This window comes from Bubalus kerabau, chromosome 3 (assembly GCF_029407905.1).
Source record: "Bubalus kerabau isolate K-KA32 ecotype Philippines breed swamp buffalo chromosome 3, PCC_UOA_SB_1v2, whole genome shotgun sequence".
NCBI classification, from domain to species: domain Eukaryota; kingdom Metazoa; phylum Chordata; class Mammalia; order Artiodactyla; family Bovidae; genus Bubalus; species Bubalus kerabau.
In genome coordinates, this window is record NC_073626.1 from 100740474 (window position 1) to 100765789 (window position 25316).

The window sequence follows — 25316 nt, forward strand, 5'->3', positions numbered from 1 at the left end:
ATCGAACCAGCATCTCTTACATCTCCTGCATTAGCAGGCGGGTTCTTTACCACTAGCGCCACCTGGGAAGCCCTACCTATGACATGATCTTAGGTGAATTACTATGAGCATCAGTTGTGGCAGATTTTAAATGGGGATAATATCACCTTCCATCAATGGCTACTGGCAAGACTAGATAAGATGTAACTTATGAAAAGAGTCTGACATGCAGCAGACAGTAAATAAAACATACTGCTGTTATTAGCAGCTATTTTACTCTGTCAAACATTGTCTTGCTCCTGATTTATTTTCTTCAAAACATCTGGATTCACAGAAATTTAATGAAGTAGAATATCAAGAATAACACAGTTAGTCCCAGAAAGTATACCAAAAGTACCACATCAGTGCACTCTTGGACACCTTCTGTATGGAGGGCTCTTTACCAGCCAACAGTCTGCAAAACCTCATCCATCTCATTTCTATCTGACTGTAAGGTTAACAGGACTGTGGATAAACCCTAGTGCTAATTATCTGGCTTTCCAGTTTTCTAAGTTTAAAAGTATAGTGAGACGGGGAGGGAGATGGGAGGGAGGTTCTAAAGGGAGGGGATATATGTATACCTATGGTTGATTCGTGTGAGGTTTGACAGAAAACAGCAAAATTCTGTAAAGCAATTATCCTTCAATAAAAATAATTTTTTTAAAGTATACACTTGAATAAATTTTATTTATTCAAGCTCTGATTGCTGTGGGAGTGAGCCTCCACAATGGCCCTCAATGACCTCACCTCCTGGTAATCATATCCTTAGCAGTGCTCTCCCCTTCCTCCAACACAGACACACTGAAGCAAGGGCTGGTTTATTACACAACTAATAGAATTAGGTGGAAATGATAATATATGACTCCTTAGGCTATGTCATAAAAAACACTGGAGTTTCTGCCTTGGTCTCTGCGATCACCTGCTCTAGGGAAAGTCATGAGGACACTCAAGTCATTCCATGAAGAGGGGCCAACTTGCCAGCACAGCTGGCAGCTACGTGAGTCACCTTAGACATTAACCCTCTAGCCTCCGTCAGGCCTTCAGATGACTGCAGCCCTGGCCAACAGCAGACTACAATGTCACTGGAAACTCTCATACAGAATCTCCCAGCCAAGCCACTTCAGAATGCCTGAACCACAGAAACCATGAGAGATAATTAATGACTGTTGGTGTTTTAAGGAACTAAGTTTTGGGGGTCGCTGTTACACTGCAATAGATTATTATTACACTAACCAGGGTAATTTGGCAATAATATGAATTGGAATAACATAGCCCCTTCACTGTAAAGCTACATGATCCAAAGAACATGTAGAACACATCCCTCCTATGCATGAGAAAGTGGCTTTAAAACAGACACTCCTTTCACATTTTAAGCATCATTACATCACACATCATAAGCTAATCCCCTAAATCTGACACTCACTTCAAAAGCCTAAAAAAATAACATTTGATTACATAAAAATGTAAAATGTCTAAATGGACAAACTTAATTATCATTAAGTAAAAATTTAATGATAATGAGGAAAATCATCAGCAATGTAGGCTAGACAGAGGCTAGGCTAGTTTCTCAAAGGATCTGACATCGAATTATCCCTTTGACCATGAAAACATCCCAACAAAGTATACAGAGAAATTATTAGAAGCTCCATTTGCAGATGTGAAAATTGAAACAAGTTTAAACAATTTATCTAGTTAATGGCAATATCTAATTCACTGTAACAAGGATAGTTTCCCAACAATATGAGCTTTCTTTCCACAAGTCTATGCTTAACTTGGGGGAAAAAAAATCATTAGCATCATTGATATCTGTGGTCATTATGGTATACATAATACATACCACAGAGCATAACACAACATGATTCTCTAAGTACCTTGCACAAAAGATGTCCCCTTGAAATAGCTGGGATCAGTCTCTTCAGACATGTTCTTGGCAATGATTGGCTGACACCTGAACTGAAAGTCAAAGGGGCTTACTTAGGAGGGAAGGCTTGGGTTCTCCTAATAACACTTTAGGCTTCTTTCTCTGCATCTGTCACTGAAGATTAGCCCTCAGAGTAGCACTGTGTGAACCCCCTTCATGTTAAAAACGAACTTTAAATTTCAACATTCCCTACAGTCCTAATTTCCAGGCTGCTGACAGCTGAGCTTTCACAGAGAACAGTCTTGATGACTTCTGTCTTAAGCCTTGGGGCACAATTTCCTTTTCTCAGCTATGTGGGGTCTTGATATGGTTTTAGGACAGCAGGAAAGAGCTGTATAGGGATTTTTTAAAGTAGTTACTTAATTCAGCAGCAAAAAAATGCTAACATTTTTCAAAAAGAAATATATAGCCAAACCCTGGATTCCTAGATCAAAATGAAATATTGCCTGGCATTGAGATAGAAGAATTTATAAGACTTCTCTCCAAAGTTATTCAGAAAAAAAGAGTTGAAAGAGCAATTAGCCATAAGCTCTTATTTTTTCTTTTAATTCCTAAATTCCATACTGTAATCCTTGATTTAGAAGTTGGTGTGTGAGCAAGGTACTAAGTAAGAGCTTCAGATGCTATCAGGTCAGCCCTTTGAAGAAGCTCTTTTAAGAATTCTGCCCACAGCTTTCCTTCCCTTTGCTTTATTGTGTTTTCTGAGGGAAAGAGAAAGGAATTAAATTTCTAGCGTCAAGAAAAATGCATGCTGTGACTGCTAAGTTGCTTTAGTCGTGTCCTACTCTTTGTGATCCTAAGGACTGTAGCCTGCCAGACTCCTCTGTCCACGGGATTCTCCAGGCAAGAACACTGGAGTGGGTTGTCATGCCCTCCTCCAGGGGATCTTCCAGACCCAGGGATCAAACCCATGATTCCTACGTCTCCTGCACTGACAGGTGGGGTTCTTTACCACCAGCGCCATCTGGGGCACATACCCAAATCTGACAGTAGTCAACCCGTGACTATTTCATCTTGGAAATGAACAATGATTTTTTTTTTCAGTCCAAAACCCTACATCTTCTCAATACCTTATATAGCAAAGATATCCTATCTAGTAAAGTTAATTGATCCCTGAAAAAGTAACCTTGTAGTTCACTCCAGGAAACCACCTAAACTAACTTTTTGTCCTTGTCAGTAAAAGCCCTACCCCAAGAGTGGAGAAGGCTCCCAGATGTTTGTCATAAGGGAAAGAATATGAGGATATGTGAGTTTTAGTCCCAGATCACTTACTAGCTACTAAAAAAAAAAAAAACACTAGAGAATATGTTGAGATTCAAATGGAATAATACACATGAAAGGACTATACACTTGAATAGAGTCTGCAGCATATTTTACCTAACATGACTCCCCCTGGCCTATAACAGGCAGCCATAGGGAACACTGCCCCCTAACCAGGACAGAAAACTTCACTGTGGAGGGATCTGTCTTTCCATCCTCAATGTTATTTATCTTTCTCAACTTCATGGCAGAATTTAAATCTGGAATTTAACCTAGATATCCTTTTAATCTCACTGGAACACCATCCTATTTCCCAGCCTAAAATACAACTCTCAGCAAAACCACCCAGGAGCACTATCAGTTCAGTTCAGTTGCTCAGTCGTGTCCGACTCTTTGTGACCCCATGAATCACAGCACGCCAGGCCTCCCTGTCCATCACCAACTCCCGGAGTTCACCCAAACTCACGTCCATCGAGTCGGTGATGCCATCCAGCCATCTCATCCTCTGTCATCCCCTTCTCCTCCTGCCCCCAATCCCTCCCAGCATCAGGGTCTTTTCCAATGAGCACTATAGAGTCCTGTGAAAACATGTAAAGGCTCTGCATTCCTCAAATAGGGGGATCATATAATGTATCCTCCACTTCTGAAAGAGAAAGGGGACGCCAAATAATGACACCAGGACCAATATCACCTTCTTTACAAGCCTCTCGTCGGTTGTTCCAGTCTGTTTCTAGTGGTTCTAACTTTTAATGACGCAAGAAAAAAAATGTGTAGTGTGTCCCTTTTAAAACACTGGAAAACATGGCAAGATAAGAGGAATAATAATAATGGACCAAGAACCTACTAATCTCCAGGGACTTAACATATGCTATCCCATTTAAATTTAACAGTAACCCTTAATGGAAGTAGTAAATGTTTTCTTCCAGTTTTACTGAGATATAATTGACATACAGCACTAGCGACTGAGCACACGCATGTGCTGTCTTAAGCTTAAGGTGTACAGCATAATGACTTGTATCATGAAAGATTATCACATTGTTTCATGAACATTCATCCCCTCATATAGATACAACATGAAACATATAGAGGAAATCATTTTTTTCTTATGAAGAGAACCCTTGGGTTTATTCTCACTTTATATATTGTATAGCAGTGTTAATTGTATTTATCACATTGTACATAACACCGCTAGTATTTATAACTGCAAGTTTTCACATTTTGACTACCTTCATCCACTTTCCCTTCCTCTCACCCGCTCCTCTGGTTAACCGCAAATCTGATCTCTTCTTCTACAGGTTTGTTTGTTTTTGAAGTGTAATTGACCTATAAAATTAGGTTAGTTCTGGTATACAACAGTGACTGGATACTTCTATACATTTCAAAATGATCAAGATAAGTCTGTCATCTGTCACCATATAAAGATATTACATAATTACTGGCTATATTCCCCACACTGTGCATTTCATAACTGTGACTTATTTATTTTGTAAATGAACGCCTATACCTCTTAATCTCACATATTTCTCTCCTCCTCATACGTCCCTCCTCTCTGGCAACCACTTGTCTGTTCTCTGTATCTGTAACTCTGTTTTTGTTTAGTTATGTTTGCTCATTTGTTCCCTTTCTTAGATTCTACACATAAGTCAAACCATACAGTATTTATCTTTCTCTGTCTGACTTATTTCACTTAGCATAAAACCTAGGTCTGTCCATGATACAAATGGCAAGATATCATTTTTTTTGTTTTTAAGATTATAAGCCCTTTATTTTCTTCAATATCAAACTCTCAAAATTTAATAGAACGAATATACAGAAAAGTAGAATATAGTAGACCTGAAAAGCACTATGAACCAATTCAACATAATTAAGATTTATATAATTTTCACACAACAGTAGGATACAAATTCTCTCCAAGTTCCCATAGGAACTTGACTGTAAACTAGGAGATACTGGAACATATCCAGAGACATAAAACAATGTGCAAAACTTTCATGGTCTAAAGGTATTGAAATCATACAGAGTCTGTTCTCTTATCACTGTGGAATTATGTTAGAAATCAATATCAAAAGATATTTTTAAATAACCCACATATTTTCAAGTGCAACGTGACACTTACCAAGAGAGATCTTTGACTTAGCCATTAAAAGCCTCAGTAAAATTAGAAGACTGATAACAGAGGGTGTTTGCAGAGAAGAAAGCACTTAAGTGAGAAATAGCAAAATGAGAAATTAATATCAAAGATAACTTAAGAACCCGTGTATTTGGTAATTAAATGTCTACTTTTAAATGATGGTTGTATCTAAGAAGTCATAACAAGGAAAATTAGAAGAAGATATTATTTTTATGGCTGAGTAAAAGCAGAGACATTACTTTGCCAACAAAGGTCCATCTAGTCAAGGCTATGGTTTTTCCAGTGGTCATGTATGGATGTGAGAGTTGGACTGTGAAGAAGGCTGAGCGCCGAAGAATTGATGCTTTTAAACTGTGGTGTTGGAGAAGACTCTTGAGAGTCTCTTGGACTGCAAGGAGATCCAACCAGTCCATTCTGAAGGAGATGAGCCCTGGGATTTCTTTGGAAGGAATGATGTTAAAGCTGAAACTCCAGTACTTTGGCCACCTCATGGGAAGAGTTGACTCATTGGAAAAGACTCTGATGCTGGGAGGGATTGGGGGCAAGAGGAGAAGGGGACAACAGAGGATGAGATGGCTGGATGGCATCACTGACTCGATGGACGTGAGTCTGAGTGAATTCCGGGAGTTGGTGATGGACAGGGAGGTCTGAAGTGCTGCGGCTCATGGGGTCACAAAGAATTGGACACAACTGAGCATCTGAACTGAACTGAATATTCTATTCTGCATACAAACACACACATACCACAACTTCATTCATCGATCAATGGAAACAGGCGGCTTCCATTTCTTCACTATTGTAAATAATGCTGAATGCAAGGGTACATGTATCTTCTCTAACTAGTGTTTTTGTGTTTTTAGGATAAATATCGAGGAGTGGACTTGCTGGATGACATGTAGTTCTATTTTTATTTTGTAAAGGAATCGCCACACTGTTTTCCCTAGAAACTGCATCATTTATTTTTCCATCAGTGCACAAGGGTTCCCTTTTCTTCACGTCATTACCAGCACTTACTATTTGCTGGTTTTGATGACAGCCATTCTGACAGGTGTGAGGCAGTATGTCACACTGGTTGTGATCTGCATTTCCCTCCTTATTAAGTGATGAAACGCATGTTCTCATGTACCTGTTGGCCATCTGGTTGCTTTAGTGTTTTTTTTCTTTTTAATGCTGAATGGTATGATTTTTTTGCATATTTTGGATATTAAGCCACTATTGGATACATTGGCTATATCACTTGCAAAAATCTCCCACTCAGTAGAAAGCCTTTCCATTTTGTTGAAAGATTCCTTCACTGTGCAAAACCTTTTGAGTTTGATGTAGCCTCATTCATTTAATTATATTTTTATTTCCCTCACCTGAGGAGACATATATAAAAATATATTGCTTAGACTGAGGTATACTGCCTGTATTTTCTTCTAGAAACTTTATGGTTGTGGGCCTTACATTAGTTAATCTATTTTGAGTTTATTTTTGTTTATGATGTGAGAAGGTAGTTCAATTTGATTCCTTTGCATATAACTGTCCCAGTTTCCGCATTAAAATTTACTAAAGAGGCTATATTTTCAATATTGTATATTTTACTTCCTTCGTCATGTATCACCTATGTAAATGAAGGTTCATTTCTGGGCTCTCTATTCTCTCAGAACCCTGATCTGTTCCAGTGATTTATCTATTTCTGTGGCAGTATCACACCGTTTGGATTACTGTAGTTTTATAATATAGTTTGAAATCAGGGTGTGCAAAACCTCCAGTTTTGTTCTTTCTTAAGATTGTTTTGCTTATTTGAAGTGTTTTGTGTTTTCATACAAATTTTAGAATTCTTTGTTCTAGTTCTATAAAAAAAAATGCCATTGATATTTTTATAGGAATTGCATCTTGGTTAATATGGTCATTTTAACAACAGTAATTCTTCTAATCTATGAACACAATCTAATCTATGTGGTTTCTTTCCATCTGTGTATGTTGTCCTTGATATCTTTCATCAGTGTCTTATAGTTTTCATTCATCTCCTTGGAATGATTTGTAGGTATTTTATTCTTTTTGATGCATTGGTAAAAGGAATTGCTTTCTTACTTTCTAATAGTTTGTTGTTAGTATATAGAAATGCAATGGGTTTCTGTATATTAATTTTATATCCTGCACCCTTACTGAATTTTTTGAGTTTAGTAGTTTCCTGGTGGTGTGTTAAGGATTTTCTATGTATAATATCGTATCATCCACCAAAAGTGCCAGTTTTACTTCTTACTGTCCCATTTGGATTTATTTTAGTTCTTTTCCTTGTTTAATTGTTAAACATAGAACTTTTAATACTATGTTGAATAAATGTGGTTAGAGTATGTATCCTTGCCTTCTTCCTGGTCATAGAGAAAATGGTTTCAGCTTTTCACCATTCAGTATGATGTTACTTGTGCGTCTGTCATAAATGGCTTTTATTATGTTGAGGTAGGTGTCCTCTACACCCACTTTGTTGACAGGTTTTATCATAAATGGATGTTGAATTTGTCAAAAGTTTTTTCTTCTGTCCTCTTGTGATTTACTACTTTTAGTGTTATGTTTGGATCTCTTTCTTGAGTGTTTATTACAGATTTTTGGTTTGTGGTTACTGTGAAATTTTTGTATAACAATCTCTTTCTCTCTCTACATATATATATATGTATATAATATATATATATAATTGTTTTAAGTTTCTGATGTCTTGATAGCAAACGCATTTTTAAAACCCTGCATTTGTATTCTCCTCCCATGGATGGAAGAGCCTGGAAGGCTGCAGTCTATGGGGTCGCTAGGAGTCGGACACGACTGAGTGACTTCACTTTCACCCTTCACTTTCATGCATTGGAGAAGGAAACGGCAACCCACTCCAGTGTTCTTGCCTGGAGAATCCCACGGATGGGGCAGCCTGGTGGGCTGCCGTCTATGGGGTCGCACAGAGTCGGACACGACTGAAGCGACTTAGCAGCAGCAGCCCCTCATGATTACTGTTTCTGGTATCATATTTTATATCTAATTGTTTTGTGTATCCCTTAACTGCTTATTGTAGATATAGATGATTTTACTATTTTTATCTTCTAACTTCCCCACTAACTTTGGGTGTGGACAATTTTCTACATTTACTATATATTTGCCTTTACTGATGAGCTTTTTTATTTTTCAATTTTCTTGTCTCTAATTGTGACCTTTTCTTTCTCCTAGAGAAGTTCCTTTAACAACTATTCTAAAGCTGGTTTGATGGTGCTGAATTCTAGCTTTTGCTTGTCTATAAAGCTTTTGATTTCTCTGTCAAATCTGAACTAGAGCCTTGCCAGGCAGAGTATTCTTGACTGTATCAAAAGGTTTTCCCTTTCATCACTTTAAATATAATCATGTCACTCCCTTCTGGACTGCAGAGTTTTTGATGAAAAGTCAATTGATAGCTTTTTAGGAGGGCTTCTCTGATAGCTCAATGGTGAAAGAATCCGCCTGCCAACGCAGGAGATACGAGTTTGATCCCTGGGTCAGGAAGATCCCCTGGAAAATAAAATGGCAACCCACTCCAATATTCTTGCCTGGGATATCCCATGGACAGAGGAGCCTGGCAGGCTACAGTCCATAGGGTTGCAAAAAGTTGGACACAACTTAGCAACTAAACAAAAACAAGAACAAACCTTATAGGAGTTCCTTTGTATGTTATTTGCTGCTTTTCCCTTGCTGCTTTCAGTATTCTTTCTTTAATTTTTCTCATTTTGATTACAATGTCTCCTGGTGTGTTTTTCTTTCGGTTAATCCTGGGTGGGACTCTGAATTTCCTGTATTTAGCTGACTTTAACTTTTCCAGGTTAAGGAAGTTGCCAACTATTATCTCTTCAACCATTTTCTCAGGCCCTTTCTCCGTCTCTTCTCCTTCTAAGACTACTATGATGTGAATATTGGTGCATTTGACATTGTCCCAGAGGTCTCCAAACTGTCCTCATTTCTTTCCACTCTGTTTTCTTTGATTCTGCTCAGCAGCAGTGATTTCCACTACTCTTGTCTTCCAGCTCACGGATGCATTCTTCTGTATCATTTAGTCTACTATTGATTCCTCAAGTATATTTTTCATTTCAGTTACTGTGTTCTTCATCCCTGTTTGGTTATTCTCTACACTTTTTTTAACTCTTCTTTAAAAACTTCTAAGTTCTCATTCTATACATTCACTCCTTCCTAGTTCTTTGATCATCTTTACCATCATTACTCAGAACTCTTTCTCAGGTAGATTGCCTATGTCCACTTTGCTTAGTTCTTCTTCTAGGGGTTGTTCTTTTTCCTTCAGCTGGAATATGTTCCTCCACTGCCTCATTTTGTCTAAGTTGCGATCTGTATGGTTATGTGTGTGGACATTTAGTTCTGTTTCTCGACCCTGGAGAAGCGGCCTTCTCTGGGACACGTCCTACGCATCCCAGTGGTGCACGCCCCTCTCATCACCCAGGCTCTAGGGGTTTTCCCCAAGAGGCTACATGGGTCTCTCTGTTGTGGCAGGCTATGTGGATGGTCTGGTAGGTTTGGTTGGCCCCTCGTCTGAGTGGTTTCCAGGCCCTGTCTTGCGCAGATCCTGCTGGCTGCTGTTTCGTGGGGCCAGTCATGAGGTAGCTCATTGTAGAACCTGATAAGGCCCAAGGGCTAGTGCTGGCTCATGTTTGGGTGAAGTCAGAGTCCAGCAGGCTCTGGCTGTTGCCCACCCACTGGCAGGTAAAACCAGATTTTGGCGTTAATCCCAGACTACTGGAAGGCAAAGCTGGTTCCGAGAGTCTGGCTGCAGGCCCTAGGGATCCCAGAGCTCAATCTCCTTTAACGGCTCTTCCTCTATCCACCTCTAAATGTTGGATGACCCCAATTCTCAGCCTTTTTTCATTCTCCATCTATACTTACCCCTAGTTGATCTCATCCCCAGGCTTTGCTTTAAATGTTTTCTATATGTTGATGACTCTCAACCCAGGTTTCAGCTCATACTTCTCCCATGAACTCCAGACCTACATGTCCAACTGCCTTCTTGACAACTTAAAGAAAACCTCAAACACTCAGAATTGAACTCTTGATTCTCTTCTCCCAGTCTTTTCTTTTCCATTCCAGTAAACGACAACTTCATTTCTCTTATTGGTAAGGGGGGACGGAGGGGCAAGCACTAGCAAAAAAACAAAACTTTGATGCCATTCTTAATTTCATCTTTCCTCCCCATTTCTCACCCACAAGAGTTCAGTTTTGACAAAGTCTGAGATTCCCTATAGGTAATTAAGGAACTTGACAACAAAGTAATTAAAACTACTCAAAATGAAACAAAGGTAGAAAAAATAATTTTTAAAATGGAAAGACCATTGATAAACTGAAAAACAACTTTGTTATCTAAAGTGAAGTCGCTCAGTCGTGTCTGACTCTCTGAGACCCCGTGGACTGTAGCCCACCAGGCTTCTCTGTCCATGGGATTCTCCAGGCAAGAATACTGGAGTGGGTTGCTATTCCCTTCTCCAGGGGATCTTCTTGACCCAGGGATCAAACCTGGGTCTCCTGCATTGCAGGCAGACGCTTTACCCTCTGAGCCACCAGGGAAGATGTATGTAATTGAAGTTCCCTTGAGAAATGAGGGTAGGGGACAGAAAATATTCGAGGAAATATAGGCTAAAATTTTTCTAATTTTGATGCAAACTATAAACTGACAGATCTAAGACACTCAATAAACCTCAAGGATAGGATACATGAATACTAACTATAGCAAGACACATAATGATCAAACTCAAAATGAATAATAGAAGTCTTAAAAGTAGCCAGAAGAAAAAAGCTAAATTATATACACAGGAACAAAGCTCAAGACAGTAGATTTCTCATCAGGAACAATCGAAGTGTGAAGATAATTGAGTATTTTTAAAGTTCTGAAAGGAAAAATATTATCAACCTAGAAAACTGTATACATAGCAATAATATATTTCAAAAGCAAAGGGGAAATAAAAACTTTTTCAGACATACAAACGCATTAAGATCTGCACTAAAAAATTGTCAAAGGAAGTCTTTTAAACAGAAGAAAAGTGAAAACAAACAGAAGTATAGGTCTGCACAGAAATATGAAAGATACCAGAAGTACATGGATAAATACATACTTTATCCAAAATTTTTATTTTTTTTAATTGAAATATATTTGACATATGGCACTGTTAAATTTAAGGCATACAACATGTTAATTTGATACATTTGTATATTGTAATATGATTGCCACTGTAGCAATAATTAGCACCACTATCATATCACATAATTATCTTTTTCCCCCACCCTGTGCCACATGTGATAACTTAGTTCCTCAATCGGGGATCGAATCCCACATCCTGCAGTGGAAACAAGAGTCTTAACCACTGGTCTGCCAGGGAAGTTCCCATAAACACCATTTATTTTAGTGGTTGGGATACTTAAGTTCTCATCTCTTACCAGGTTTCATGATTATAATACAGCACTGTTGTCTATATTTTTTATTATTTAAATCTCTTTAATAAATAACTATTTAAACAACAATATCAGTGGATTGTGGGGTTTCTTATATATACATATACATTTCTTTACTTACACGGATAAATAAAATGCATGAAAAAGTAGCATAAAAGCTGGGGAAATAAGTAAAAATGAAAGTATACTACTGTATAATCCTTATACGGTGAGTGAAAAACACCACTTTAGACTCCGTTGAAGACATATAATAAACTCTAAAGCAACCATTAAAAAACAGATATATTGAATAGGTCAGCAAAGTGACTAAAATGCAACGTTTTTTAAAACTTCAAAAGAATCCATAAAAATAAGGAAAGGGGAACAAGAGAAAATGGTATTACTAGAAAACAAACAGTAAGATCAAAAACTTAAACTGACCCATATTAATAATCACATTCAATATAGGTGGTCTAACAACCCAATTTAAAGTCAAAAGTTGTCAGCCAGATGAAAAAGACAGACCCAACAACATGTTGCTTATAAGAAACACACTTAAGATGTAAAAACAAACAGATTAAAGACAAAATAACGGAGAAAGATACACCATGCCAGCCCCAGTATTTAAAACAAATAAATAAATAACCGGAGTGACAGTGTTAACAAATAGTGAACATTTCAGAGCAAAGAAATATTTCCAAGATTAAAAATGGCCATTTGATAAAGTGGTCATTAGTCAAGATGACATAAGAATCCTAAATGTTTATGAACCTATTAACAGAGCTACAAAATATATGAAACAGAAACTCATTGGAATGCAACAGAAAATAGACAAATCTATAGTTATAACCAGAGATTTCAATACTCCTCTCTCACTAATTGGTAGAACAAGTAGACAGAAAATCAGTAAGGATATATTATCAACGAACTTGACCTAATCGGCAATTATAGAATACTCCACCAATCAAAAGAAGAATACATAATTTTTCACAAGTTCATGGAACATTTATCAAGATAGAATATATTCTGGGCCATAAAACAAGCCTAAACAGATTTAAACTACTTCAAGTCATAGTTTTGACTACAATGGAATTAGAGTAGAAATCAATAACAGATCTCTGGGAAACCCCCAAATATTTATAAACTAAACAAATGTTTGAAAACTAAACATTTCTACATAAAGCATGGATCAAGAAGTTACAAATAAAATTCAGTTCAGTCACCCAGCCATGTCCAACTCTTTGCGAGCCCATGGACTTTAGCACACCAGGCTTCCCTGTTCATCACCAACTCCAGGAGCCTACTCAAATTCATGTCCATTGAGTTGGTGATGCCATCCAACCATTTCATCCTCTGTAGTTCCCTTCTCCTCCCACCTGCAATCTTTTCCAGCACCAGAGTCTTTTCAAATGAGTCAGTTCTTCGCATCAGGTGGCCAAAGTATTGGAGTTTCAGCTTCAGCATCAGTCCTTCCAGTGAATATTCAGGACTGATTTCCTTTAGGATTGACTGGTTGGATTTCCTTGCAGTCCAAGGGACTTAAAAGAGTCTTCTCCAACACCACAGTTCGAAAGCATCAATTCTTCAGCGCTCAGCTTTCTTTATAATCCAACTCTCACATCCATGTTTGACTATTGGAAAAACCATAGCTTTGACTAGACAGACTTACACAAGTAAAACCATCTTATTGGAGGACACCACAATTATATATGTAGAAAATCTAACAGAATCCTCAAAATAGTTACTTCTACCTTTAGTAAGGTTGCAGGATACATCAATATACAAAAATCAATTTTATTTCTAGTCTCTAGCAACAATAAGAAATAAAAAAATTTTTAAGTCATTTACAATACAATTTAAAAAACACTGAAAGATAAATCTAATAAAAATGTGAAAGAATTGTTTACTGAAAACTACAAAACATTGCTGGAACAGAGTAAAGAAAACCTAAATAAATGGAGAGTTAAGGATTTGTTCATAGATTAGTGTTAGTGCTAGTCGCTCAGTCATGTCCAACTCTTTGTGACTCCATGGACTGTAGCCCACCAGGCTTCTCTGTCCATGGGATTCTCTAGGCAAGAATACTGGAGTGGGTTGCCATTTCCTTCTCCAAGGAATCTGCCCAACCCAGGGATTGAACCTGGGTCTCCCGCATTGCAGGCAGATTCTTCACTGTCTGAGCCACTGGGGAAGCCCATATTGTTAAATCTGCAATTTTCCACTAATCAGTCTATAAACTTGGGTGTGTGTGGGTGGTGTGTGTCTGTGTGTGCACACGTGTGTGCGTGCTCAGTCATTTCTGACTCCTTGAGATCCCATGGACTGTACTCCACCAGGATCCTCTGTTCATGAGATTTTCCAGGCAAGAATACTAGAGTGGGTTGCCACTTCCTTCTCCAGAGTATAAATTTAATACCACCCAATCAAAACCTCAACAGCCTTGTTATAGAAAATGACAGGCTGATTCTGTAATTCATATGTAAATTAAAAGTACCAGTAAAACAAAAACAACTGTTTGATTTAAAGACTTAGCTGCAGTAATCACAACAGGATAGGCACACATCAATGAAACACCGGCTCTTTTAGCACAGGCGGCTGTGACCCACGCATTTAACGCGGCCGAGAGGAGCTACCCCACGTCCGAGGTCAGGGGCAGAAGCCGGGAGGACCCCATGCCCGAAGGGAGGCGGCCAAGAGGAGTTACCCCACGTCCAAGGTCAGGGGCAGCAGCCGAGAGGAGCAACCCCACCTCCAAAGAGTGGTGGCTGCACCGGCGCAGGAGGGCCTAGAGGAGCTATTCCATGTTCAAGGTCAGAAGGGGCAGCGGGGAGGAGATACCCCTCATCCAAGGTAAGGAGCAGTGGCTGCGCTTTGCTGGAGCAGCCGTGAAGAGATACCCCACATCCAAGGTAAGAGAAACCCAAGTAAGACGGTAGGTGTTGCAAGAGGGCATCAGAGGGCAGACACACTGAAACCATACTCACAGAAAACTAATTAATCTAATCACACTAGGACCACAGCCTTGTCTAACTCAATGAAACTAAGCCATGCCCATGGTGCCAACCAAGACCGGCGGGTCATGGTGGAGAGATCTGACAGAATGTGGTCCACTGGAGAAGGGAATGGCAAACCACTTCAGTAATCTTGCCTTGAGAACCCCATGAACAGTAGGAAAATGCAAAATGATAGGATACTGAAAGAGGAACTCCTCAGGTCAGTAGGTGCCCAGTATGCTACTGGAGATCAGTGGAGAAATAACTCCAGAAAGAATGAAGGGATGGAGCCAAAGCAAAAACAATACCCAGTTGTGGATGTGACTGGTGATAGAAGCAAGGTCTGATGCTGTACAGAGCAATATTGCATAGGAACCTGGAATGTCAGGTCCATGAATCAAGGCAAATTGGAAGTGGTCAAACAAGAGATGGCAAGAGTGAACGTCAACATCCTAGCAATCAGCGAACTAAAATGGACTGGAATGGGTGAATTTAACTCAGATGACCATTATATCTACTACTGTGGGCAGGAATCCCTTAGAAGAAATGGAGTAGCCATCATGGTCAACAACAGAGTTCGAAGTGCAGTACTTGGATGCAATCTCAAAAATGACAGAATGATCTCTGTTCGTTTCCAAGGCAAACCATTCAATATCACAGTAATCCAAGTCTATGCCCCAACCAGTAACAAGGAGAAGCTGAAGATGAACAGTTCTATGAAGACCTACAAGACCTTTTAGAACTAACACCCCAAAAAGATGTCCTTTTCATTATAGGGGACTGGAATGCAAAAGCAGGAAGTCAAGAAACACCTGGAGTAACAGGCATATTTGGCCTTGGAATACAGAATGAAGCAGGGCAAAGACTAATCGAGTTTTGCCAAGAAAATGCACTGGTCATAGCAAACACCCTCTTCCAACAACACAAGAGAAGGCTCTACACATGGACATCACCAGATGGTCAACACCAAAATCAGATTGATTATATTCTTTGCACCCAAAGATGGAGAAGCTCTATACAGTCAATAAAAACAAGACCAGGAGCTGACTGTGGCTCAAATCATGAACTCCTTATTGCCAAATTCAGACTGAAATTGAAGAAAGTAGGGAAAACCACTAGACCATTCAGATATGACCTAAATCAAATCCCTTATGATTATAAAGTGGAAGTGAGAAATAGATTTAAGGGACTAGATCTGATAGATAGAGTGCCTGATGAACTATGGACTGAGGTTCATGACGTTGTACAGGAGACAGGGATCAAGACCATCCCCATGGAAAAGAAATGCAAAAAAGCAAAATGGCTGTCTGGGGAGGCCTTACAAATAGCTGTGAGAAGAAGAGAAGTGAAAAGCAAAGATATAAGCATCTGAATGCAGAGTTCCAAAGAATAGCTAGGAGAGATAAGAAAGCCTTCCTCAGCGATCAATGCAAAAAAATAGAGGAAAACAACAGAATGGGAAAGACTAGAGGTCTCTTCAAGAAAATTAGAGATACCAAGGGAACATTTCATGCAAAGATGGGCTCGATAAAAGACAGAAATGATATGGACCTAACAGAAGCAGAAAATATTAAGAAGAGGTGGCAAGAATACACAGAAGAACTGCACAAAAAAGATCTTCACGACCCAGATAATCATGATGGTGTGATCACTGACCTAGAGCCAGATATCCTGGAATGTGAAGTCAAGTGGGCCTTAGAAAGCATCACTACGAACAAAGCAAGTGGAGGTGATGGAATTCCAGTTGAGCTATTTCATATCCTGAAAGATGCTGCTGTGAAAGTGCTGCACTCAATATGCCAGCAAATTTGGAAAACTCACCAGTGGCCACAGGACTGGAAAAGGCAGTTTTCATTCCAATCTCAAAGAAAGGCAATGCCAAAGAATGCTCAAACTACCGTACAATTGCACTCATCTCACATGCTAGTAAAGTAATGCTCAAAATTCTCCAAGCCAGGCTTCAGCAATATATGAACCGTGAACTTCCTGATGTTCAAGCTGGTTTTAGAAAAGGCAGAGGAACCAGAGACCAAATTGCCAACATCCGCTGGATCATCGAAAAAGCAAGAGAGTTCCAGAAAAACATCTATTTCTGCTTTATTGACTATGCCAAAGCCTTTGACTGTGTGGAAAATTCTGAAAGAGATGGGAATACCAGACCACCTGACCTGACTCTTGAGAAACCTATATGCAGGTCAGGAAGCAACAGTTAGAACTGGACATGGAACAACAGACTGGTTCCAAATAGGAAAAGGAGTAAGTCAAGGCTGTATATTGTCACCCTGCTTATTTAACATATATGCGGAGTACTGGGCTGGAAGAAGCACAAGCTAGAATCAAGACTGCCGGGAGAAATATCAATAACCTCAGATATGCAGATGACACCACCCTTATGGCAGAAAGTGAAGAGGAATTAAAGAGTTTCTTGATGAAGGTGAAAGAGGAGAGTGAAAAAGTTGGCTTAAAACTCAACATTCAGAAAACGAAGACCATGACATCTGGTCCCATCACTTCATGGGAAATAGATGGGGAAACAGTGGAAACAGTGTCAGACTTTATTTTGGAGGGCTCCAAAATCACTGCAGATGGTGACTGCAGCCATGAAATTAAAAGATGCTTACTCCTTGGAAGGAAAGTTATGACCAACCTAGATAGCATGTTCAAAAGCAGAGACATTACTTTGCCAACAAAGGTCCATCTAGTCAAGGCTATGGTTTTTCCTGTGGTCATGTATGGATGTGAGAGTTGGACTGTGAAGAAAGCTGAGTGCCGAAGAATTGATGCTTTTGAACTGTGGTGTTGGAGAAGACTCTTGAGAGTCCCTTGGATTGCAAGGAGATCCAACCAGTCCATTCTGAAGGAGATCAGCCCTGGGATTTCTTTGGAAGGAATGATGCTAAAGCTGAAACTCCAGTACTTTGGCCACCTCATGCAAAGAGTTGACTCATTGGAAAAGACTCTGATGCTGGGAGGGATTGGGGGCAGGAGGAGAAGGGGACGACAGAGGATGAGATGGCTGGATGGCATCACTGACTCGATGGACGTGAGTCTGAGTGAACTCCGGGAGTTGGTGATGGACAGGGAGGCCTGGCGTGCTACGATTCATGGGGTTGCAAAGAGTCGGACACGACTGAGCAACTGAACTGAACTGAAAAATATATAAACGAGCAATTTTTGACAAATATGCAATGGCTATTCAATGGAGAAAAGGACAGACTTTTTAGCAAATGATGCTGTAACCAGCTGGTGCCTGTTTGTAAACAGTTGAACTTTGATCCATATCATGCACCATATGAGAAAACTGAACTCAAAATAGATCATAGATAAAAATGTAAAACTTGAAATTATAAAACTTCTAGAAGAAAAGGTAGGAAAAATAATTGTGACTTTGGGTTAAGCAAAGATGACGTTCTTAGATGTAACACCTAAACCATGAAAATTAAATTGGATTTCATCAAAATTCAAAACTTCAGTTCTTCAACAGATTTTTAAAGCACAAACATTCACAATATATAAAAAGATTCAAAAGTGAATAAGAAAACAGCCCAATTTTTAAAAATATGCAGACATCTCATGAAAGAAGATACACAAATGGTATATAATACATAAAGGATACTCTCAATAGGTTTCCGTGGTAGCTCAGACATTAAAGAATCTGCCTGCAATGTGGGAGACTCAGGTTTGATCCCTGGGTCAGGAAGATCCCTTGGAGAAGGGAATGGCTACCCATTCTAGTATTCTTGCCTGGAGAATCCTGTGGACAGAGGAGCCAAGACTCAGACACATTTGAGCAACTAACACTTTGACTTTTCAGTGTCATTATTCAGAAAATGCAAATTAAAACCACAAAGAAAGAAAATGGCTAATATGCCAAGTGTTTACGAGGGTGCAGAGGAACTGGAACTCTCTTACATGGGAAACAGCAGAACTCGCATTTGCTGAGGATGTAAAATGATAAAACTCTTTGGAAAACATTGGATAATTTATTAGTCAGTCATACAACTACCAGCCACTGCACTTCTAGCCTTTTACTCAAGAGAAAATAAAATATATATCCACACCAAAATGTGTACACAAATGTTCATAGTAGCTTTATTTGTAATAGGCTAAAGCTACAAACAACCCAACAAATGACTATCAATAGGTGAATGGATAATAGATTGTGGCATACCCATACATACTACTGAATGGAAAAATGGAATGAACTAAGATACAATGTATATGAATCTCAAAATAATTATGCTGAAAGAAGCCAGATAAAAGTGCATATATAAGTGCTCTTAATATACAACTCCAGTGTTCTTGCCTGGAGAATCCCAGGGACGGGGGAGCCTGGTGGGCTGCCGTCTATGGGGTCACACAGAGTCGGACACGACTGAAGTGACTTAGCAGCAGCAGCAGTAAGGACAAGCTAATCTGTAGTGACAGAGGCACTTTCTTGCCTGTGAAGGGGATGCACAGAGGCAGGTGGGAGGTAGGGATTACCAAGGTGCAAAAGAAAGCATCTAGGGTGATGAATGTGTTCATTTTCTTGACTATGGTGACTGTTTCACTGATATGCACATGTCAAATGAGCAAAGTATATACTTTAAATAGTTTACTTTAGGTTGATTATATCTCAAAAAAGCCATTAAAAAAAAAAATTTAAGGATGAAATTGCCTTTTGAGGTTTCTCTTTTGCCAAGCTAAATTTTGACCTCATTGCAAACATTTTCTTAAAGAACTTTTAGGAACAGACTGACATTGTTAAGCTTAATGCTCTGTGAAATAGTCTAATTGTTTCAAAAGCCTGTGGCAGCAGTTTTCTGAGAGTGTATCAGAGGACACTTTTTTCCCTTTATGTAAACATAAGTAACGGTTGCCACTGGATACCAAGCAACGCTTTTGCTGCAGTTATCTCAGTCATGCTCATGCCGAGAGCTGGATGTTTCTTCACCTGAAGACGTCTCAGAACAATGCTTCTATAGTTCTCCACGGCACGCCTGTTACTTTACATTGTCATTTCTACAGGAAATTCTCCTACCAGGGAGACAGCAGCAGATTTGAATCTTTGGTGGGTTGGGGTGTGTATACAAGTGTGAGTGCACTCGTGTGTGAGAAAGAGAAAATGAAGGCGAGGGACACAGGAAAGGAGACCTTTGAGTCAAATCTCAATTAATAGCTGTGTTTCCCTTCTGGAACTTTCTGGCTTTCTTCCATTCAGAAAAAAATGTGGGGTCAGTTGCTTGACTTCGAAATAGCTCCAGGCTCTCCTACATATTCCAGTCCCACCCTCCAAAATTCAGTTTACAATCTCTCAACTTTCCTTTGTGGAACAAGTGCACACTAACACACATTGCACATGTGAACCCAAATCTCTCCAACAACAGTGCAAATGCTTCCTTCTACGCTCGTTAGAATTGTCAGAAACCTATATTATTGTTTCTGAAAAGGCCTCTCTTCTTCACTCTCATATTTGGTCTATCACACTAAATCTGTTTCCTAAATTCAGTTCATGCCAGTGACAACTTAGATTTGACTAAAATAATGAAGAAAGCAATTCCTTTCTTTATATATTTACTTATATTTTAAGCATTACTTCACTTCTTTAAGTAGGAAACCAGGACCCCTTGGCATAGATAAAAGAATATTCTAAACATAAATACAACAAATGCTATGGACATGCATGAAGGTCTCTGGGTCTAAGTTTAGCTCTCGTGGGGCTGGGTGGCTAACCTGGCATCTCCAGCACTTGCTGACAGTGCTTTATCTTTTTATAATTTATTGATTTATGGCTGTGCTGTGTCTTGATGCTGCGTACGCTTTTCTCTAGTTGCAGCGCATGGGGGCCACTCCCCAGTTGCAGTGCAAGGGCTTTTCATTGCAGCACCTTCTCTTATTGCACAGCACAAGCTCTAGGCACACGGGCTCAATGGTTGTGGTGCATGGGCTTAGTTGCTCCGCAGCCTGTGGGATCTTCCCCAATCAGGGATTGAACCTGTGTCTCCTACATTGGCAAGTTGATTCTTTATTACTGAGCCCCCAAGGAAGCCTGCTGACAGTCCTTTTCAACACCCTGATACCTTCTTCCTGAGTAGTGAGCAGGACTAAAAGAGTTCAAAGGGAATGATCTCTTACATGTGTAGTCCTTGGTGGCTCAGCGGTAAAGAACTGACCTGCCAAAGCAAGAGACCTAGGTTCGATCCCTGGTTGGGGATGAGCCCCTGGAGAAGGAAATGGCAACCCACTCCTGTATTCTTGCCTGGAAAATCCCACAGACAGAGGAGCCTAGTGGGCTACAGTCCATGGGGTCGCAGAGAGCTGGACACGACTTAGTGACAGAGCACACACGACCTCTCGCATGTGCTGTTGTGTGTACCTGAAATCTTCTTGTGCCCTCGAGGATCTCTGAGAACCCATCGCCTCAGGAGACCCTGAGGTCAAGATGGACTCAGAATCCACACAAGTCTGACATACTCTGAGGACTGTGGATAAGCAGCACAGCTCCTACTAGCCCACCGAGCACCATTAAGCAGACTAGGGAAAGGTGCCCTCCCTGAGCAGACGAGCCCTGTGTGTATGCGTGGCGTGGTAAGAGGACTGTGTCTAGGCCAGCCTTTGAACAAGACCTCCCTTTCTCCAGGCCAATACAACCTTCTGCCAGACAGAACAAGGCCTGGATTCTGACCCCACTTAACCCTCTGGCTCAGCGCCCTTGTGCAATGAACAATAGGCACAACTATACTTGATGGTTTGCCAAGCGTGAGCTAAGCCTCAGCACTTTCACCAGTTACTACTAAATTCGAAAGTCTACTGACTTTCTAGGGCTGTCTGGTGTCCGCTCCCCACTCCACCCCAATTCCTTTGCATTTCCAGCTTTTGGGCTGGGCAGTGGCTCAGCAGTACTTCCACAGCAATGTGGAAGGGGAATTTATTGGGGGAGAATGGATGTACTAACGGTTGCCTTCAAAGTTTTACAACTCCTCTGGTTTTGGCTCATCGATGCTAGCCCTGTCTCGGTCACCTACTACATTCGAGGCTGGCTCTGGCAGAGAAGCCCCCTTTGTGGAGATGGCTAGGCTCTACTTAGTCATGCTGCTACTGAAGAGCTGAGTAATTAGCTAAGTTTGAAGGTATGCCTCTTTTGCCAACGGCACACACTAATGAACTTCAAGTCAAGGTAAATTATTGAAAGCAACAGAACTGACAAGAAGGTCTATTGTTGAAGTCAATGGATTCTGTGTGAAGACACAGCTCTGCCCTGAAAAATTAGAACACTGACAAGGGCTGGTCCAAGTAACGAGAGTGCCAATTAAAAATGCTACAAAGAGATGGGTGGCCAGAGGGGCCTAAGTTAGTACTGGCACAGACAGGCAGAAGATTTATATTTGTTTCACTATTTACACTCCAAATTCTGGGTAACTCGCAGCCAAACCTGCATGGTGATTCTAAAAGGAAGATTCTAAAATGTTAAGTTCAAAGATGAATTCATTTAGCCTTTTGCAATAGTTTGGGCTTCCCTGGTGGGTCAGATGGTAAAAAATCTGCACAATGTGGGAGACCCAGATTTGATCCCTAAGTGGGGGAGATCCCAGGAGAAGGAAATGGATACCCACTGAAGTATTCTTGCCTGGAGAATTCCACGGACAGAGGCTACAGTCCATGGGGTTGCAAAGAGTCGGACATGACTGAGTGACTAACATTTTCACTTTCACTTTACAATAGCTCACACAAAGCCACTATTTTTAAAGTCCATATAAATAAAGGTCCATAAAGTCCCATGGGAGAGGGCGGTAAGAAGGAATTAAACTTGTCCAAGAAGAAGGCATATTAACAAGTTCACTGTCCTTGAAGGTAAGTCTCTTATGAGGTCCTCTAGCCTAGGCCAAGGACACACTCCCCATTGGTGACAGGGCAGGGAGACATACTGGGAAAAAGCAAGGACTCCAATGCCAAACCCCTGATGTCCCCAGTCCTGGCCTTTTTTTCTGCCAAAGCCAAGGGACACCAACTGAAACCTGCTTTTAAAAGACCCAAAAAGCCACTTTTGAATACAAATTTCTAGAGAAGGAAGCAGAGAAACTAATTCAGCTAAAACAGAAGTAGAAAACCTGCATTATGAATCAAGGCCAAATGAGTAGCAGTGATGACTTGGAACAAAAAACTGTGGGAACTTCTTAGAGATGGGAATACCTACATATACACAATGAAATACTACTCAGCTATTAAAAAGAATGCATTTGAATCAGCTCTAATGAGGTGGATGAATCTGGAGCCTATTATATAGAGTAAAGTAAGTCAGAAAGAAAACACCAATACAGGATATTAACACATACATATGGAATTTAGAAAGATGGTAACAATGACCCTATATGCAAGACAGCAAAAGAGACACAGATGTAAATAACAGACTTTTGGACTCTGTGGGAGAAGGCAAGGATGGGATGATTTGAGAGAATAGCATTGAAACATGTATATTACAATATGTGAAATAGATCACCAGTCCAGGTTCAGTGCATGATACAGGGTGCTCAGGGCTGGTGCACTGGAATGACCTTGAGGGATGGGATGGGGAAGGGGGTGGGAGGGAGGTTCAGGATGGGGGACACATGTATACCCATGGCTGATTCATGTCAATGTATGGCAAAACCACTACAATATTGTAAAGTAATTAGCCTCCAATTAAAATAAATAAATACATTTAAAAAACAATTTTTTTAAAGAGATGGCAATACCACACCACCTTTCCTGCCTCCTGAGAAACCTGTATGCAGGTCAAAAACAAAGCTAGAACTGAACATGGAACAATGGACTGGTTCAAAATTGGGAAGGAGCATGTCAAGGCTGCATGCTGTCACCCTGCTTATTTAACTTACATACAGAGTACATCATGCGAAATGCCAGGCTGGATGAAGCACAAGCCGGAATCAAGATTGCTGGAAGAAACATCAGTAACCTCAGATATGCAGATGACACCACCCTTATGGTGGAAAGCTAAGAGGAACTAAAGAGCCTTTTGATGAGGGTGAAAGAAGAGAGTGAAAAAGCTGGCTTAAAACTCAATGTTCAAAAAACAAAGATCATGGCATCCAGTTCCATCACTTCATGGCAAATAGATGGGGAAACAATGGAAACAGTGACAGACTTTATTTTCTTGGGCTCCAAAATCACTGCAGATGGTGACTGCAGTCATGCAATTTAAAAATGCTTGCTTCTTGAAAGAAAAGCTATGACCAACCTAGACAGTGTATTAAAAAGCAGAGACATTACTTTGCTGACAAAGGTCCATATGCTCAAAGCTATAGTTTTCCCAGTAGTCATGTATGGATGTGAGAGTTGGACTATAAAGAAAGCTGAGCACCAAAGAATTAATGCTTTCAAACTGTGGTGTTGAAGAAGACTCTTGAGGGTTCCTTGGACTCCAAGATCAAACCAGTCAATCCTAAAGGAAATCATTTCTGAATATTCATTGGAAGAACTGATGCTGAAGCTCCAAAACTTTGGCCATCTGACGCAAAGAGCCCACTCATTAGAAAAGACCCTGATGCTGGGAAAGATTGAAGGCGGGAGGAAAAGGGAATGACAGTGGATGAGATGGTTGGATGGCATCACTGACTCAATGGACATGAGTTTGAGCAAGCTCTGGGAGATGGTTAAGGACAGAGAAGTCTGGGGTCCTGCAGTCCATGGAATTGCAAAGAGTCAGACACAACTGAGCAAGGACAATAACAACTTGGAACACTGAGTTGAGAAACATTCTGGCATTATACATGAACCCCAAGAAAAGAGGCTATAACTTTAGGTGCTGTGCTGTGCTTAATTGCTCAGTCATTTCCGACTCTTTCTGACCCCATAGACTGTAGCCCACTAGGCTCCTCTGTCCATGGAATTCTCCAGGCAAGAATACTGCAGTGGGTGACCATGCCCTCCTCCAAGGGATTTTCCCAACCCAGGGATCAAAGCCAGGTCTCCCGCATTACAGGCAGATTCTTTACCACCTGAGACACCAGGGAAGCCCAAGAATACTGGTGTGGGTAGCCTATCCTTTCTCCAGGGGATCTTCCTGACCCAGGAATCAAATCAGGGTCTCCTGCATTGCAGGCGGATTCTTTACCAGCTGAGCTATGAGGGAAGCCCTATAACTTTAAACTTTAATGTAACTTTAAAATATACTACCATCAAGTTTAGACTATGAATTACTCCACCACACTCCATCCCTCCCCAGTAGCCCCTAGCAGACATCAACAGTCAGTCTTTTCCTAACAGGAAACAGAACAGGTATAAATGGTTCTCTTTAGAGCAAAAATGTGAAATTCCTCACACTGAACAAAATGAGGACAAACCTTCATTCAGAACAGTGCTGAAACCATGGAGATGTAGGGGTTAATTCTGAATTCATACTGGATCTGCTTCTGTGACCTTTACCCTTATCTTGCCCCTCTTGTTGTTAGTGAGATAATCTGAGCCCGCCCACCTGGAGACCACTGTGATGAAGTGAAACAAACACATCCCCCTGCCCAAGGCTCCCCATTCTAGGAGATATTTGCAAGAATTAAATGATCTTTTTACTTTGTTTCCTCACCTCCCCCAA

General features: G+C 40.3%; 1 protein-coding gene and 1 pseudogene across 8 annotated transcripts in view; one reads left to right on the forward strand and one right to left on the reverse strand.

Moving 5' to 3' along the window:
* The window catches only part of LYPD6B (LY6/PLAUR domain containing 6B), a 234902-nt gene that overhangs the window by 131550 nt on the left and 78036 nt on the right, over positions 1 to 25316 (reverse strand). For 3 of the 8 annotated variants that reach the window (XM_055572628.1, XM_055572626.1, XM_055572627.1), the window contains exon 2: positions 1890 to 1971. The exons of the other annotated variants lie outside the window; for them this stretch is intronic. The gene's annotated coding sequence lies outside the window, so the exon portion shown is untranslated. The remainder of the gene's footprint in view (positions 1 to 1889; positions 1972 to 25316) is intronic. 8 annotated transcript variants of the gene reach the window in all.
* On the forward strand, positions 15067 to 15869 carry LOC129646445 (craniofacial development protein 2-like; annotated as a pseudogene).